General features: G+C 39.4%; 1 long non-coding RNA gene across 2 annotated transcripts in view; it reads left to right on the forward strand.

The window, feature by feature from the left end:
* LOC105475939 (uncharacterized) overlaps positions 1-18,222 on the forward strand; it is a 94,819-nt gene that overhangs the window by 45,381 nt on the left and 31,216 nt on the right. For both annotated transcript variants that reach the window (XR_011606807.1, XR_011606808.1), the window contains exon 2: positions 5,329-5,691. This is a non-coding gene — a long non-coding RNA (uncharacterized lncRNA). The remainder of the gene's footprint in view (positions 1-5,328; positions 5,692-18,222) is intronic.

Raw genomic sequence — 18,222 nt, forward strand, 5'->3', positions numbered from 1 at the left:
GGTGTTCCTGTTAGACTCCTAGAATTATGTGGCGGGAGGGATATTTCCTACCGATGACCCCTCCAAAGAATCCCATTCCTTCCCTTATTAGAATGAGAAAGTGGAAAGTTGCTGGCTCTCTAGAGTATAAAGACTCATCCCAGCTGCTTTCAGAAGCATCTCTTTTATTTTATAAAACCTTAACACACATTCCAAACAATTTTAATTTTACAGGATAAAAAATAAAACTATGTTCCTTGATAACTTTCTTATGACACACATATGCATGCACACCCCATCTCTTAAATCTATTTAGAATGCATAAAAAACAAAACGCATTTCTTGGTTCTCAGATAGGCAGAAAATAAAAACTTAGGTAATTTCCAGAGTAAGTGAGGACACGGGAAAACTGGTACTTTCATGCATTGTTAGTAGAAGTGTATTGTGATGCTCCATTTTTAAAGAAGAATTTGTTGATATTACCAAAATTGTAAAATCGTATCTGTAAATTTAATAATTGTAAAATTATATCTGTAATTTAAGAATTTCATGTCCAAGAATTTATTCTTCATACTTGAACAACATTACGTACAAGAACATTTGTTGCAGCATTACTCATCATAGCAAAGAAAATTCCTATAAAAACCTAATTTTCTATTATTAGGAGGAAGGTTATATATATTATCCTTGCAGCTGTTAAAAAATGAGAATGATCTTTATATACTGCTGCAGAGAGATACATCAAATGTCCCCTTTGGGTTTTAAAAAATACACATACGTGTGTATGTGTGTGTGTGTATGCACATGCTTACATATACTTAGAGAAATTCTAGAAAGATATACAAGAAATTAATTATAGTAGCTACCCCGGGAAATAAAAGTGGCAGAAGTAAAGGCAACTTTTTTTTCTCTAATTTTACCTTTCTACATTTCTGCGTGTGTTATTTTTATAATATAAAACTAGATAGTAAAAAAGTCTTGTGTCTAAAATACATGTGTTAATTTTATATTTTTGGGTTGGCGATAACCTTCTCAAGCTACACACAAACACAGAAACCGTAAATACAAAGACCAACAAATTGGATCTTGTAGTTTTATTTTTACATTTTAATACCAAAGGGGAGAAATCATTAAAAGTTACTCTCTTATGCCAGAAAAGGGTTCACAGACTTGACACCAAAAGCACAATCCAAAAAGAAAAAAATTATAAATTGGATTAAGTCAATATTAAAAATTTCCTCTGTGAAAGATCCAGTGAAGAGAATAAAAAGATGAGCCACAGACATGAAGAAAATATTTGCAAATTATGTATCACACAAAGACCTTGTATCTAGAATATACACTCTAAAAACTCAAGGAGCTCTCAAACCTCAGCAGTTGAAAAGCAGGCATTTGTAGCCATTGAAATGCAAAGAGAAAAAAATAAAATGCAAACCACCCAATTAGAAAGTGAACAAAATATAACAACAGACATTTTACAGAACAGGATATACAGATGGTAAATAAACACGTGAGAAGATGTTTAACATCACATGCAAATTAAAACCCCAATGAGACATCATTACACACCTATCAGAATAGTTAAAATTAAAAAAAAAAAAAATACCAAAAGCTAGCGAGGACATGTAGAAACTGAGTCACTCATATATTGCTGGTAGGAATGGAAATGACACTGCCATTCTGAAAACAGTTTGGCTGTTTCTTAAAAAACTAAACATGCAACTACCGTATGACTTAACAGTTATACTCCTGGTCATTTATCCCAGAGAAGTGAAAACTTATGTTCACATAAAAACCTTTACATAAGTATTCATAGAAGCTTTATTAAAATAGACAAAAGCTAGAAACAATCCTAATGTCATTTCATAGGTGACAAGTTAAACTACGACACATCCACACCATGGAATACTACACAGCAATAAAAAGGAATGATTTTGTGATGCACACAATCTGAATGAAAAATCAGTTTCAACGGGTTGCATATTGTGTGACTTTATCCATAACAACATTATTGAAATAAAAATTATAAAAATGCATTAACAGATTAGTGGTGGCTAGGGGTTAAGGGTGAGGAAAGAGGGTGGGTATGGCTGTAAAGGATCAGTACAGGAGCCTTGTGTTGAAGAAATAGCTCTGCATCTTGATTGTGATTGTGGTTAATCTATACATGTGATAATTGCACAGGACTGCACACACACACACACACACACACACACACACACGAGCGCATGTAAAATTGGAATAAGATCTGTGAGTTGTACCCATGTCAATTTCCTGGTTTTGATATTGCACTGTAGTTATGTAAGATGTTACCATTAAAAGAAACTAGGTGAATGATACATGGAATCAAGTGAAAAAGCATTTAAAATAGTAGAGGGGAAAAAGGAAGACCAAAAATATATTAAAGAGGCAAAAAAGAAAGAAGTAGCATAGAAAAAGTGAAATTCCAATCATATTATTAAGCAGAGTCATTTCGTGTTGATAAAAGTTACAAAGTCAAATGACAAAACATGAAAGTTTATGAAAAAAGTGTGTGAGACATATGCCACAAAATACAACTGTAGTGGAAAAATTTAACACACCAGTAACACTTTTTGAGAAGTACATTGACCCTTGCACTCTACAAATGGAGACTATTCTTTACATGTGCCTTGGACTCTTTCCTAAAGTGTATCTTATTGGCTATAAAATAACCTCAAAAATTTCAAAAAGTAGAAATTCCAGAGCTCACAGCCTCTGATCATTTTGCCCTGAAAGACTCACCAGGAATTACAATTAAAAATAAAAGGTGAAATATGCAAAATTATATCTCGGAAAGGGACTATACTCATAGACACAGATAAGTTTTTTAAATGAGAGAATGCCTCTTAATTTGTATCACTCAGGATTAATTTGACAATCTCAATATAATAGTTTTATAAGTACACACTAGTAAAATAGAAGTTATAAACACTAACTTGCCAATAACTTCAGAACAATGTAACAATGACTCCCCAAAAAATGCACTTGGTCAAAATGGTTTAAAAGGTAGATTCTTTCAATTTATCAAAGCAAATATAAAAATAATGACCTATGACAGAGTACAGAGATTATATTTAAAAAGTGAAAAAGTTCTCTTTCATTTTACTAATGTAGTGTAGCCCTGATAGTGACAAATTCAGCACATGCACACACAACACCCAAATACACAAGCACACAAAGGTATTCTCTGACACTTGTGATGGAAGTATACATTGATGCAGCTTCTCCAGGGAGCATAATTTTTTTTTTTTTTTTTTTTTTTTTTTTGGAGACAGAGTCTTGCTCTGTCGCCCAGGCTGGAGTGCAGTGGCCCGATCTCGGCTCACTGCAAGCTCCGCCTCCTGGGTTCCCGCCATTCTCCTGCCTCAGCCTCCTGAGTAGCTGGGACTACAGGCGCCCGCCACCACGCCCAGCTAATTTTTTGTATTTTGTTTAGTAGAGATTGGGTTTCATCATGCTAGCCAGGATGGTCTTGATCTCCTGACCTAGTGATCCTCCCGCCTCGGCCTCCCAAAGTGCTGGGATTACAGTCATGAGCCACCACGCCTGGCCCATAAATTAATTTTTTTAAAAAAATGCATGTGCCTCTTTACCTAGGAGTTCCACTTAAGATATTTCCTCTGAGGTGATAATGTTTCACCTGTGAGAGATTATTTGTGCAGCAGATTCTGGAACAATGTAATTTGGCTCAATGTCATTTTGTTTTAGCATTGATGGGGAAAAAAACTGATTCTGACAGGAATAAATGGAATTGATTGATCAGTGGTGTCTTGCTCACGGTGGCTTCCTGCCTTGTCCCTGAGCTTCAGGGACACGTTCCAGCCACCTGCCATGCTGAACTGGACTAAGTAAATAATTATCTTATTTGTTTTTATTCATCTTTCTTGTATCGCTCACATTTATTGTAATATAAAATATTAGAAGTATTTAATCTCTCTTTAGAAGTTTGGTGATGTTTTGTGACGACAAATATGCTGCAGAAATATCACTGTTGTTTCCATCAGTTAGCCTATGGTAAAATTGGTCTCCCTGTATATTGTTTTGCTTAAAGTTGCAGTCTCCAAGAATCTATGGACAATGATTTTTTTTTTTTTTTTTTTTTTTTTTTTTTTGAGACGGAGTCTCGCTCTGTCGCCCAGGCTGGAGTGCAGTGGCGCGATCTCGGCTCACTGCAAGCTCCGCCTCCCGGGTTCATGCCATTCTCCTGCCTCAGCCTCCCGAGTAGCTGGGACTACAGGCGCCCACAACCGCGCCCGGCTAATTTTTTGTATTTTTAGTAGAGACGGGGTTTCACCGTGGTCTCGATCTCCTGACCTTGTGATCCGCCCGCCTCGGCCTCCCAAAGTGCTGGGATTACAGGCGTGAGCCACCGCGCCCGGCCCCGACAATGATGTTAAATGAAAACTTACTGTGTATGAATATTCATAGTGGCATTGTTAGCAACAAGATATGAAAAAAACTGGAAACAACCTAAATGTTTACAGTGGAGATTTTTTTCAGTCACCTCAAATTCTTCAACATTACATATGAAGGAATGCTCAACATGACTAACCATAAGAGAAATGCCAATCAAAACACGAGATACCATCTAACATCAGTCAGCATGGCTATTACTAAAAATGAAAAAATAACAGATTCTGGCAAGGTTGCAGAGAAAAGGGAATGTTTATACACTGCTGGTGGGAATATAAATTAGTTTAGCCATTGTGGAAAGTAGTGTAGCAATTTCTCGAAGAACTCAAAGCAGAATTACCATTCAACCCAGCAATCCTATCACTGGGTATGTACACAAAGGAATGTAAATCATTCTATCATAAAGACACATGCACACGTATGTTCATCACAGCACTATTCACAATAGCAAAGACATGGAATCACCCTAAATGCCCATCATTGGTAGACTGGATTTTTAAAAATGTGGTACACATACACCATGGAATACTACACAGCAATAAAAAAGAACAAGATCATGTCCTTTGCAGCAACATGGATGGAGCTGGAGGCTATTATCCTAAGTGAGATAATACAGAAACAGAAAGTCAAATATCACATGTTCTCACTCGTAAGTGGGAGGTGAACATTTAGTACATATGTACACAAAGTAGGGAAAAACAGATACTAGGGCCTGCTTGAGGGTAGGGAGAGGGAGGAGGGGGAGGATGGAAAAACTACCTCAGGGGCTATGCTTATTACCTGGGTGGTGAAATAATCTGTACGCCAAACTCCTGTGACATGCAATTTACCTATATAACAAACCTACACATATACTCTTGAATCTAAAATATAACTTTAAAAAGAATAAGTAGAACTGACTTCTTCTCCTATCAGGGCCTGCTTGTGACTTCACATGAGTATATGAACCAACAGAGGACTGTGGAAGGGATGCTTCGTGAGTTCTGAGCCTTGGTCAAGAAAAGTCATGTAGTTTCCACCTGGTTCTCTAGAGCACCAAGCTGCCAAGCAAAAAACGCAGCTACCACAAAGCCATCATACTAGAGTGAGCAGTCCCAGCTCAGCAGTCTTCCAGCCAACACATCACTGCAAACTGCTGCACATCAAAGTGAAGTTATTGTGGCAGTACATCCTCCAGTCCAGCCATTCAACACCTCCAGTCCCAGCAGATGGCCAAGACATCACTGAGCAAGAGAGTCATCCCATGAGCTCTGCCTGAATTTGTGACCCTCAGTATCAGTGAGTATTTATAAAATGGCTGTTGTTTTATGCCACTAAGTTTAGGGTGACTTGTTACCCAGCAATAGTAATTAGAACCACCATGCATTAAATAAATTTGTTGACTAAATTATGGTGAAATCCTATGACACCATCAGAAATGATAGTGTCTTTTTAATAATTAATATGGGAAAATCACAGCAGCAGAGATATTCATATGTGCATTGGTCGAGAGGTAACAGGTATGTCTGGAAGCATAATCACCTAAAGGTGATGGTAGTTGCCTTTGGATGGGGGTGTGTTTTGAGATTATTTCTTCATTCTTTACCTTGTTCTGCTGCAGCATAGAGTTTTCTATTCCCCTTTCCAGCTGCAGACTCATCTTCCAGTTGCTATGTTTGCTGGCTGATAAATAACTCACAGTTGTCCTTTTTTCTGGAGAATTGCTCTTGGTCAAATGAAAATCTTCTTGCCAGGGTGACGATTTATATCCCCAGACCTCAGCCAATGACTGACTGACACAAGGAAATCAGAGCCAGCCTCCTCACTTCGAGGGAGGATCAACTGTGTGGTGTGATTTCTGCTCCAGAACTTCCTGTGGGATGAGATTAAAGCTGGTCTCCAGCTGAGACGGTATCGTGCTCAAATTCTACCCCAGCCCTTTCCTGCGACCTCAGTCCCCTCCTCCCAAGAAGACTCTCCCCATAGATCACCTGGACAAGACTCCCCATCTCAGGCCCCGCTTCTGTAGAATCCATTCTAAGACAAATATGTGTTACTTTTACAAATAAAACACAGTAACTAAACAGCCCAAAACTACCAAAAAAGTGTTGGATCAATCACATGGCAGGGGTTAAGATAAAATTAAGGCAATATGTACTTATTTGAAATTTCAGTAGCCAGATTATAAAATCTCTACGAAGGTTATACAAAGTTTCTCAAGCCTCAGAAGGAGCAGGGATCAAGGAATCACATCCATAGTCGTTCTCTTTGTTTTGTAACATCATTTAGGGTATTGGTTGTTGTGATTTTTAGGAAAGTCAAACTTGATGTTATGCTTTCTTCACTTTCTTTTCTTCCTTCCTCTAAGCTTCTGTTTCCTTGGAAACGATTCCATCTTCACCTCATGAAAGTTTTTAATTTTCCTTCTCATTTTAATTCTGCTGCCAGAGAATGCTATTTGTCAGCACAGTCCCAGCAATGAAGCTCCTGGGCAAAAAGGTCCAGGGCAGAAGATAACAGACTGCTTTCATGGGTAGCAACATCTTGCAAATGCCTTATTTCTGGGCCCCTCATAGGGGAAGCTCACCTCTCCCTGGACAAGTGGGTACATGAAGGATTCACTTGTGTTGGCCTCGCCCTTATGCTCTGTGCCTCCGTAGCCTTCGTCACAGGTTCTGCCTTTTTTCTTCAGCCAGTCCCTTGAGTACACTGTAAGGAAACTTGGTCCAGAAACTTTCAAGACTTAGACAAATGCCTTTCAGAAATGGGTCTGAGACCACCACTACCCAAAGATCCATTAAAGTCTCATCACAGGACCACTAATCTCCTGTCCTATCTAAACTTGGCAGAATGGAAGCCAACGACAGGGAAAGAAAAGATGTCCTGCTCCATTTCTGGACTCCCCAAGATATTCAGTCTCTATCCCTTCTCTGCTTTATGCATTTATATTTTCTTTGAGGAGGATAATGTTGGAGTAAATTGGAATCAAGTCACTCCTAGAATGAGTGCTTAAAAGAGACACAATTATCTTTATAACTTTTTTCTTTTTTTTTTTTTAGACAGGGTCTCATGTTATTGCCCAGTCTGGAGTGCAGTGGCAAAATCACTGCTTACTGCAACCTCCGCCTCACAGGTTCAAGCAATTCTCATGCCTCAGCCTCCCAAGTAGCTGGGATACTACAAGTGTGTGTCACCGCACCCAGCTAATTGTTGTATTTTTAGTGGAGACGGGGTTTCGCCATGTTGCCCAGGCTGGTCTCAAACTCCTGACCTTAAGTGATCCACCCTCCCCAGCCTTCCAAAGTGCTGGGATTACATGCATGAGCTACCATGCCCAGCCTCCTTACCTCCTTATGATTTAAAAAAAAAAAAAAAAAAAAAGGAAGAAAAAGAAAGAGCCCTTCACAGGTAGGATGACAGTGACTCACAGGTGTTTCTAAAACAGAAATGCACATGTGAGTATATTGTGTGTGTGTGTGTGTGTGTGTGTGTATTATATATATATGAAGCAGGCTTAAGCCACTGGAGACTGATGCATTTTTAAGGTCACTGGACTTGGCCTCAGAAAATTTCCAGAAAATATCTCCAATGGGCAGCATCAGATCATGTCTGAACACGTAGACATATTTGCAGTAAATACACAGCATGGGGCTTTCTTTCATAACATTTTTGTGAGATATTTTATTTAAGCTCTTGCACATGTAATGAGAGAAAAGAGATAAAGGGGAAAAAAGAACAAGCAACAATCACCAACTGTCAGACTTACTGCATTTTTATCCTCGGTTTGCAATACTACTGATCACCTCATTTAGATTAAGAGTCTGCCAAGAAAAGACTATAGTTTTTATGACACTTTTATAAAGCATCAAGCATCAGGTATGCTCAAAATAAATGTTAGTGCATCACAGCCAGTAGTTTTATGTGTTTCATTTCTATTCAATGATGCAAATGGTATCCAAAATTCTTACCCCATCCTTCCCAAAGTCTTTTAATGGTAACATAAATTTTACATAACTATTCCTCATTCAGTCAGTCAACAATCATATTCATTGTTAATAATAATAGCAAACACTAAAAAAAAATACAATATGCAAGGTACCAAGCTAAGACTTTATATATGTAACCAGTATGTTGATAGACCAGGACTTTTATGTTGAGTAGTAGTTAGAGAATAGGCTACACTGGTTTGAAAAGGTGACCAAAATACAGGAAGGTTACAGGAAGGTTAAATGGGAAGGGTACTTTTCTTTTTCAGGACAATCTAGAGGGGAGCTGACCGAAGTTGGCAAGATAGCTCTGCCATCTTTAACACATTCTTCAGGTGCTAGCCATTTCCCAGCAAGCAGAAAGGAAGAAAAGGAACGTTCATGGCAAACAGCTTACCTTTAAGAAATTCATGTAAAATATAACCACCAGAGCCGAGAAAACTAAGCTGAGCTTATTCATCGCCAGGCAAAACAGAGCTTCCCCTTTCTCCACATCCAACAGAAAGTGGTAGAGCAGGCTGGGCGTGGAGGCTCACGCCTGTAATCCCAACACTTTGGGAGGCCAAGGTGGGGGGATCATGAGGTCAAGAAATCAAGACCGTTCTGGTCAACATGGCGAAAACCCCATCTCTACTAAAAATACAAAAAAAAAAAAAAAAAAAAAAGGAAAACATTAGCCAGGCGTGGTGGCCGGCACCTGTAGTCCCAGCTACTCGGGAAGCTGAGGCAGGAGAACGGCGTGAACCCAGGAAGGAGGTGGAGCTTGCAGTGAGCAGAGATCATGCCACTGCACTCCAGGCTAAACGACAGTGCGAGACTCCAAAAAAAAAAAAAAAAAAGAAAAGAAAGGAAGGAAGGAAGGAAGGAAAAAGGAAGGAAAGAGAAAGAAAAGACCAGGCACAGTGGCTCATGCCTGTAATTCCAGCACTTTGGGAGGCTGAGACAAGCGATCACAAGCTCAAGAGATCAAGACAATCTTGGCCAACATGGCGAAACCCCGTTATTTACTAAAAATACAAAAATTAGCCAGGTGTGGTGACTCCACGCCTGTAGTCCCAGCTATTCCGGAGGCCGAGGCAGGAGAAACGCTTGAACCCGGGAGGTGGAGGTGGCAGTGAGCCAAGTTTGTGCCACTGCACTCCAGCCTGGCAACAGAGAGAGACTCTCTCAAAGAAGAAGAAAAAAAAAAGAAAGAAAAGGGGGCACACTCAGCATCCCCTGGTCCACAGCAATGATGACATCCTGCTAAGTAGTCATTGTAAGAAGCCCCTAGGTGAGCAGAGGAATAGGTAACCTAGATTGTGATGTCTGGGATGATTTCCTGTCAGTTGCCCTCTGTGCTCCCAGCTTCGCCCTCTGGAACAGCCCTCTTTATCAATTAGTCTCTGCAGCCCCAGCTGAAGATGTTGGAGAGTATGCCCTTCTAGGCAGCTGATTTCCTGATTTTCTGCTCTTGCATGCTTGAGAGTTTGATGGATTCCTTAGGGAGATCAGAACATTCACAGGCCTTTGTCAGCTAGGATTTTAGTTTCTTGGGGAATACAACTCCTTGCAAAATTTAGTAGACTGTCTATTTTCTTCCAATCAGTTCCAAGCAGTGGTGTTTGGGTCTGGCTTGCATCGGCTTGTAGGAGCCTATTGTGCACATCTTTTTCCAACTTCACACAATCAGTGACACACCCTGTTGGTATCATGAAATAGATCATGGTGTGACCATTTATACCTTGAAAATAAAAAAATAAAATAAAATAGAAACTAAACCCCAGGACTTTTATTTTAAAAACAACAACAAAAACAATACAGAACTCATTATTAAACATTTACCAGCCTCACTGATTCTACATGCAAGTAATCATTATGCCCAAGATCTCTTCTGGACAACTTTCCTAAGGTTGCTGGCTCTCCTCCTCCTTCTTGGCTTCTAGTTCAACCCATTCTCCTCTCCCATGTTTGAACAGGAGCTGTCTTGTTAAGGCTTAAATCAGAAGGCCATAACTTTCACATGATCACTGTCTGAGGACTACCTCCCATGAGCTAAGCAGTCTTAATAGGACACCTCTGAGAAAAGTTATGAATAAGCCTATCTCCTGCTATTCCAGGTAAAGATAGAGCTGGCTTTTCCAACCTTGCTGGCCTGAAATCTCTGGACCTTCAATTTAGGTTAAAAATCAAAGGCAGAAAAAGCCTCCTTTAGCACAACTTCAGTTCTTTCCATCTCTGCTTAAAATTGGCCAATTCTTGAGCAAGCTCATTTCTCCCTTCTGAAATCTTGCCAAATACAGAAGGAAGCAGTTAACACACATGATAGCTGACCTTTTTCTAACCACTTCTCTAAAGTGGTCTGTCCTCTACATCACTGCAGGTGACACTTTACCAAATGTTTTGCCAAGGTCTTAAAAAATGCTCATGACCCTTCCAGCCTTCTAACCTTAGTATGTTCCTTGGTTACCTTCTACTTGAAAACTAAGACAGACCATATATTTTAGATTTTCTGTGACAGCAGCAACATAGACTTAGACACTAATTTCTATATTAACTAGAGTATGTATTAAGCTTTATAACAAAGATACAGAATACGCAAAGTCCTAAATAAGCATAGTTTATTTTTCTTTTACACTATCCCAGAGGTAAGCAGTCTAAAGCTGGCAGTATAGCTCTGCTAGCTTCAATTTGTGGCCCAGACTGCTCCATTATTACTATTTCCTATCCATAAGGAAAAGCAGCTTATTTTTATTTTTTATTATACTTTAAGTTCTAGTGTACATGTGCACAATATGCAAGTTTGTTACATACGTATACATGTTCCATGTTGGTGTGCTGCACCCATTAACTCGTCATTAGGTATACATTAAGTATATCTCCTAATGCTATCCCTCCTCCCTCCCCCCACCCCATGACAGGCCCCAGTGTGTGATGTTCCCCTTCCTGTGTCCAAGAGTTCTCATTGTTCAATTCCCACCTATGAGTGAGAGCATGCGGTATTTGGTTTTCTGTCCTTGCCATAGTTTGCTCAGAATAATGGTTTCCAACTTTGTCCATGTCCCTACAAAGGACATGAATTCATCCTTTTTTATGGCTGCATAGTATTCCTTGGAGTATATCTGCCACCATTTTCTTAATTCAGTCTATCATGGATGGACATTTGGGTTGGTTCCAAGTCTTTGCTATTGTGAATAGTGCTGCAATAAACATACGTGTGCATGTGTCTTTACAGCAGCATGATTTATAATCCTTTGGGTATATACCCAGTAATGGGATGGCTGGGTCAAATGGTATTTCTAGTTTTAGATCCTTGAGGAATCACCACAGTCTTCCACAATGGATGAACTAGTTTACAGTCCGACTAACAGTGTAAAAGTGTTCCTATTTCTCCACATCCTCTCCAGCACCTGTTGTTTCCTGACTTTTTAATGATCACCATTCTAACTTGTGTGAGATGATATCTCATTGTGGTTTTGATTTGCATTTCTCTGATGGCCAGTGATGATGAGCATTTTTTGATGTGTCTGTTGGCTGCATAAATGTCTTCTTTGAGAAGTGTCTGTTCATGTCCTCCGCCCACTTTTTGATGGGGTTTGATTTTTTTCTTGTAAATTAGTTTAAGTTCTTTGTAGATTCTGGATATTAGCCCTTTGTCAGATGGGTAGATTGTAAAAATTTTCTCCCGTTCTGTAGGTTGCCTGTTCACTCTGACGGTGGTTTCTTTGCTGTGCAGAAGCTCTTTAGTTTAATTAGATTCCATCTGTCAATTTTGGCTTTTGTTGCCTATGCTTTCGGTGTTTTAGTCATGAAGTCCTTGCCCATGCCTATGTCCTGAATGGTATTGCCTAGGTTTTCTTCTACGGTTTTTACGGTTTTAGGTCTAACATTTAGGTCTTTAATCCACCTTAAATTTCTGTATAAGGAGTAAGGAAGGGATCCAGTTTCAGCTTTCCACATATGGCTAGCCAGTTTTCCCAGCACCATTTATTAAATAGGGAATGCTTTCCCCATTTCTTGTTTTTGTCAGGTTTGCCAAAGATTAGATGGTTGTAGATGTGTGGTATTATTTCTGAGGGCTCTGTTCTGTTCCATTGGTCTATATCTCTGTGTTGGTACCAGTACCATGCTGTTTTGGTTACTGTAGCCTTGTAGTATAGTTTGAAGTCAGGTAGCATGATGCCTCCACAGCTTTATTCTTTTGGCTTAAGATTGTCTTGGCAATGTGGGCTTTTTGGTTCCATATGAACTTTAAAGCAGTTTTTTTCCGATTCTGTGAAGAAAGTCATTGGTAGCTTGATGGGAATGGCATTGAATCTACAAACTACTTTGGGCAGTATGGCCATTTTCATGATATTGATTCTTCCTATCCATGAGCACGGAATGTTTTTCCATTTGTTTGTGTCCTCTTTTATTTCGTTGAGCAGTGGTTTGCAGTTCTCCTTGAAGAGGTCCTTCACATCCCTTGTGAGTTGGATTCCTAGGTATTTTATTCTCTTTGAAGCAATTGTGAATGGGAGTTCACTCATGATTTGGCGCTCTGTTACTGGTGTGTATAGAGCTTATTTTTAAGAAAGTGACCTAGAAGTTGCATATAGTACTTCCGCCTACATCTCATTGGCCCAAATCTAGTCATATGGCCACAATTAACTACAAGGAAAGTGTCTTATTCTGTTTGAGCAACTACAACAAAATACCACAAAGTCGGTGGCTTATAAAAAACATAAATTTATTTCCTACTGTTCTGGATCTGGGAAGTCCAAGAATCAAGCTACCACATCTGATGTCTGGTAAGGACTTATTTCCTTGTTCATAGAAGGCATCTTCTTGTTGTGTCCTCACATGATAGAAAGAGACAAGGCAGCTCTCTGGGACCTCTTTTATAAGGGAACAAATCCCATTCATGAGGATTCTACCATCATGAGACCTAATCACCTTCCAAAGGCTCCACCTCCTAATATCATCACATCAGGGATTGGTTTCAACAAATGAATTTGACAGACTGAAACATTCAGACAATAGCAGAAACCTGGAACATAGTCAACTAGCAGATGTTCACATGCCTACTTAAAAATTAGAGGACTTTTTTTACTAATGAGGAAAACAAATGGATTCAAAATTGTGAACAATTCATGGTCCCTCCGTTAGCCTAAGTAGAAAAGAAGATATAATTTATCACATATCAGCTCCTGCATATTGGCTCTAGAAAGCAGTTCCCTGACCACGTGAGTAAAATCTAGGGTCAGCCTTACGATTTTCTGATTACTCTCAAACGGTAAAAAGTCTGCTGGTCACTATGGTCCCCCAGAATAGTCTCAGTTCACTAGTTCATATGTTTAGTCCAGTATAGTAATTAAAACTCAAACATCCATTGAAAGTTAAAGCTTCTCCTGCTTGTGAGCTTAGGTCTGCTGAAGGTGAAAAACCTACATCGGGAAACAAGCATGGAGTTGGTTTCTTTTCTACTTCTCTTCCCATGGATCCTAACCATCTTAACCCAAGTCAGAAATAGCAGTCGCTTTTTCCTCCATGGTTAAAGTCACTTGCCTGTTGACTCACTTCTCTGCATCAATTTAATAAGAGTTCACAGCTCTTCTTCCTTTGTTTTGATGGAGATGCCTACAGAACTCAGTTACCAGATCTCTGATTCAAACCTGGTGCCCAGACAGCCTTTCCAGCAAAAATATAAATTGCTCCCCAGACAACTGATCTTTGTACCATCAGGAGCATGAAGAATGTTGCATGATATTTCTAATGGTTAGAGGGTGAGGTGTAAATTTATAATTAGACATATTTCTTGGGAAGAAGCAAATAAAAATTTTTCAGCAAAGGTGTTACGTAACTGGTTCTTTTCCACTTGGTAGTGCTTTTATAGTATTTGAAACAAGCAGTTACAAGATTTGAGCTAGTTTTTCACTAGGTTCCTTTATTATAGGAAAAATTATCATTGTTCTAGTTTAAACATTTATTAGCATGTATATCTCAGTTTATAGGTATTTCTCCTAACCTACTAAATTTCAGAGATGCTATTCAAAGGAAATTAACACTAAATTTTCCAGCAGAATCTGTGATATAGAGAAAGGAAATAAGCCATACTCAATTCACATTATAGAACCTCCATCATTACGACAGTGAGGCATTTGCATTATTACAGTTGCAGTGCTATTTAGGAAATTGCCTATTTGATTATTCCTCAAAATAGAGTATTAAAATAGTAGAATGGTACAATACTCATTGTCTATGGAGACAAGCCTAGGGCAGAATGAAAAATTAATGTTCATTCCCAGAACCCAACATCTTTCTGAATTTGATTCTTTGAAAACACAGAGGAAAAGATTCTGAAAAAAAAAAAAAAAAATGCTTCCTCTAAAAGCTGTAAGAAACAAAGTTAATGGTTTATACCATAATGCTAGGCATGAATTCTTCCTGCTTACATTTTCTGTCATTTCATCTCCAAAGACTGATGACTGTAAGACAGAGGAAGAAAAGTAGTAAAGAATCAATGTATGGACCAATCGAATTGTGTAGAAGTCACTTGAGGGAAGTAGGAAATATGTATACCATTTCCCTACCACAGCTACTTTAATTTAGTTCACGTGTTTTTTTAAATATACAGGGAATGCCTCTATAACGTACTTTCTGGAATACATGTGCAGGATGTGTAGGTTTGCTGCAAAGGTAAATGTATACCATGGTAGTTTGCTGCACCTATCAACCCATCACCTAGGTATTCAAGCTAAGCATGCATTAACTATTTTCTTTTTTTTTCTTTTTTGTGAGACACAGTCTCACTTTTCTCCCAGGCTGAAATACAGTGGCATGATCCCAGATCATGGCAACTCCGCCTCCTGGGTCAAAGCTATTCCACTGCCTCAGCCTCCCAAGTACCTGGGATTACAGTGATGCACCACCACAACTGGCTAATTTTTGTGTTTTTAGTAGAGACAGGGTTTCACCATGTTGGCCAGGCTGGTCTCAAACTCCTGACCTCACATGATCCACCTGCCTTGGCCTCCCAAAGTGTTAGGATTATCAGTGTGAGTCACCACCCCAGGCCTTATTTTCTTAATATAATCAGTAATAAAAAACATAGCTAACATCTGAGGCTTACTATGTGTGCCAGTCTTTCTTGTAAGTGATTTTATATATTTGTGTGTGTAGGTATATAAACAGTTATGAGCCACATAATGATGTTTTGGTCAACAGACAGCATATATGATGGTGGTCCCATACAATTAAAATGAAGCTGAGCTCAAGGAGGCCTGCCTTCCTCTGTAGACTCCACCTCTGGGGACAGGGCATAGCTAAACAAAAAGCAGCAGAAACCTCTGCAGATGTAAAAGTCCCTGTCTTACAGCTTTGAAGAGAACAGTGGTTCTCCCAGCACAGAGGTTGAGATCTGAGAACAGGCTGCCTGCCTGTTCAAGTGGGTCCCTGACCCCTGAGTAGCCTAACTGGGAGACATCCCCCACTAGGTGCAGACCGACACATCACACCTCACACGGCTGGGTACACCCTGAGACGAAGCTTCCAGAGCAAGAATCAGACAGCAACACTCGCTATTCAGCAATATTCTATCTTCTGCAACCTCCGTTGCAGATAAACAGACCCAGATAAACAGGGTCTGGAGTTGACCTCAAGCAAATTCCAACAGACCTGCAGCAGAGGGTCCTGACTGTTAGAAGGAAAACTAACAAACAGAAAGGACACCCACCACACCAAAACCCCATCAGTATGTCACCATCATCAAAGACCAAAGGCAGATAAAACCACAAAGATGGGGAAAAAAGCAGTGCAGAAAAGCTGGAAATTCAAAAAATCAGAGCGCATATCCCCCTCCAAAGGAACGCAGCTCATTGCCAGCAACAGAACAAAGCTGGACAGAGAATGACCTTGACGAGTTGAAAGAAGGCTTCAGTTGGACCTTGACGAGTTGAGAGAAGGCTTCAGTTGATCAAACTTCTCAGCGCTAAAGGAGGAACTACGTAACCAGCACAAAGAAACTAAAAACATTGAAAAAAGAATGGATGAATGGATAACTAGAATAACCAACACAGAGAAGACCTTAAAAGAACTGATAGAGATGAAAACCATGACACAGAAATACGTGACAAATGCACAAGCTTCAGTAACCGTCTCAATCAACTGGAAGAAAGAGTTATCAGCAATTGAAGAACAAATGAAATGAACCCAAGAAGAGAAGTGTAGAGAAAAAAGAGTAAAAAGAAAAGAACAAAGCCTCCAAGAAATATGGGATTATGTGAAAAGACCAAATCTACGTCTGATTGGTGTACCTGAAAGTGACAGGGAAAATGGAACCAAGTTGGAAAACACTCTGCAGGATATCATCCAGGAGCACTTCCCCAACCTAGTAAGGCAGGCATTCAAATTCAGGAAATACATTCAAATTCAGGAAATACAGAGAACGCCACAAAGATACTCTGAGAAGAGCAACTCCAAGATACATAATTGTCAGATTCACCAAAGTTGAAATGAAGGAAAAAATGTTAAGGGCAGCCAGAGAGAAAGGTCGGGTTACACACAAAGGGAAGCCCATCAGACTAACAGTAGATCTCTCGGCAGAAACTCTCCAAGCCAGAAGAGAGTGGGGGCCAATATTCAACATTCTTAAAGAATTTTCAACCCAGAATTTTATATCCAGCCAAACTAAGTTTCATAAGTGAAGGAGAAACAAAACCCTTTACAGACAAGCAAATGCTTAGAGATTTTGTCACCACCAGGCCTGCCCTACAAGAGATCCTGAAGGAAGCACTAAACATGGAAAGGAACAACAGGTACCAGCCATTGCAAAAACATGTCAAAATGTAAAGTCCATTGATGCTAGGAAGAAACCGCATCAACTAGCGAGCAAAATAACCAACTAATATCACAATGACAGGATCAAGCTCACACATAACAATATTAACCTTAAAGGTAAATGGACTAAATGGTCCAATTAAAAGACACAGACTGACAAATTGGATAAAGAGTCAAGACCCATCAGTTTGCTGTATTCAGGAGACCCATCTCACATGCAGACACACACGTAGGCTCAAAATAAAGGGATGGAGGAAGATCTACCAAGCAAATGGAAAACAAAAAAAAAGGAGCAGTTGCAATCCTACTCTCTGATAAAACAGACTTTAAACCATCAAAGATCAAAAGGGACAAAGGTGGCCATTACATAATGGTAAAGGGATCAATTCATCAGGAAGAGCTAACTATCCTAAATATACAGACACACGATACAGGAGCACCCAGATTCATAAAGCAAGTCCTTAGAGACTTACAAAGAGACTTAGACTCCCATACAATAACAATGGGAGACTTTAACATGCCACTGTCAACATTAGACAGATCAACGAGACAGAAAGTCAACCAGGACATCCAGGAATTGAACTCAACTCTGCACCAAGCAGACCTAATAGACATCTCTAGAACTCTCCACCCAAAATCAACAGAATATACATTCTCCTCAGCACCACATCACACTTATTCCAAAATTGACCACATAGCTGGAAGTAAAGCACTTGTCAGCAAATGTAAAAGAAGAGAAATTATAACAAACTGTCTCTCAGACCACAGTGCAATCAAACTAAAACTCAGGACTAAGAAACTCAATCAAAATCGCTCAACTACATAGAAACTGAACAACCTGCTCCTGAATGACTACTGGGTACATAACGAAATGAAGGCAGAAATAAAGATGTTCTTTGAAACCAATGAGAACAAAGATACAACATACCAGAATCTCTGGGACACATTTAAAGCAGTGTGTAGAGAGAAATTTATAACACTAAATGCCCACAAGAGAAAGCTGGAAAGATCTAAAATTGACACCCTAGCATCACAATTAACAGAACTA

This window comes from Macaca nemestrina, chromosome 8 (assembly GCF_043159975.1).
Source record: "Macaca nemestrina isolate mMacNem1 chromosome 8, mMacNem.hap1, whole genome shotgun sequence".
Taxonomy (NCBI): domain Eukaryota; kingdom Metazoa; phylum Chordata; class Mammalia; order Primates; family Cercopithecidae; genus Macaca; species Macaca nemestrina.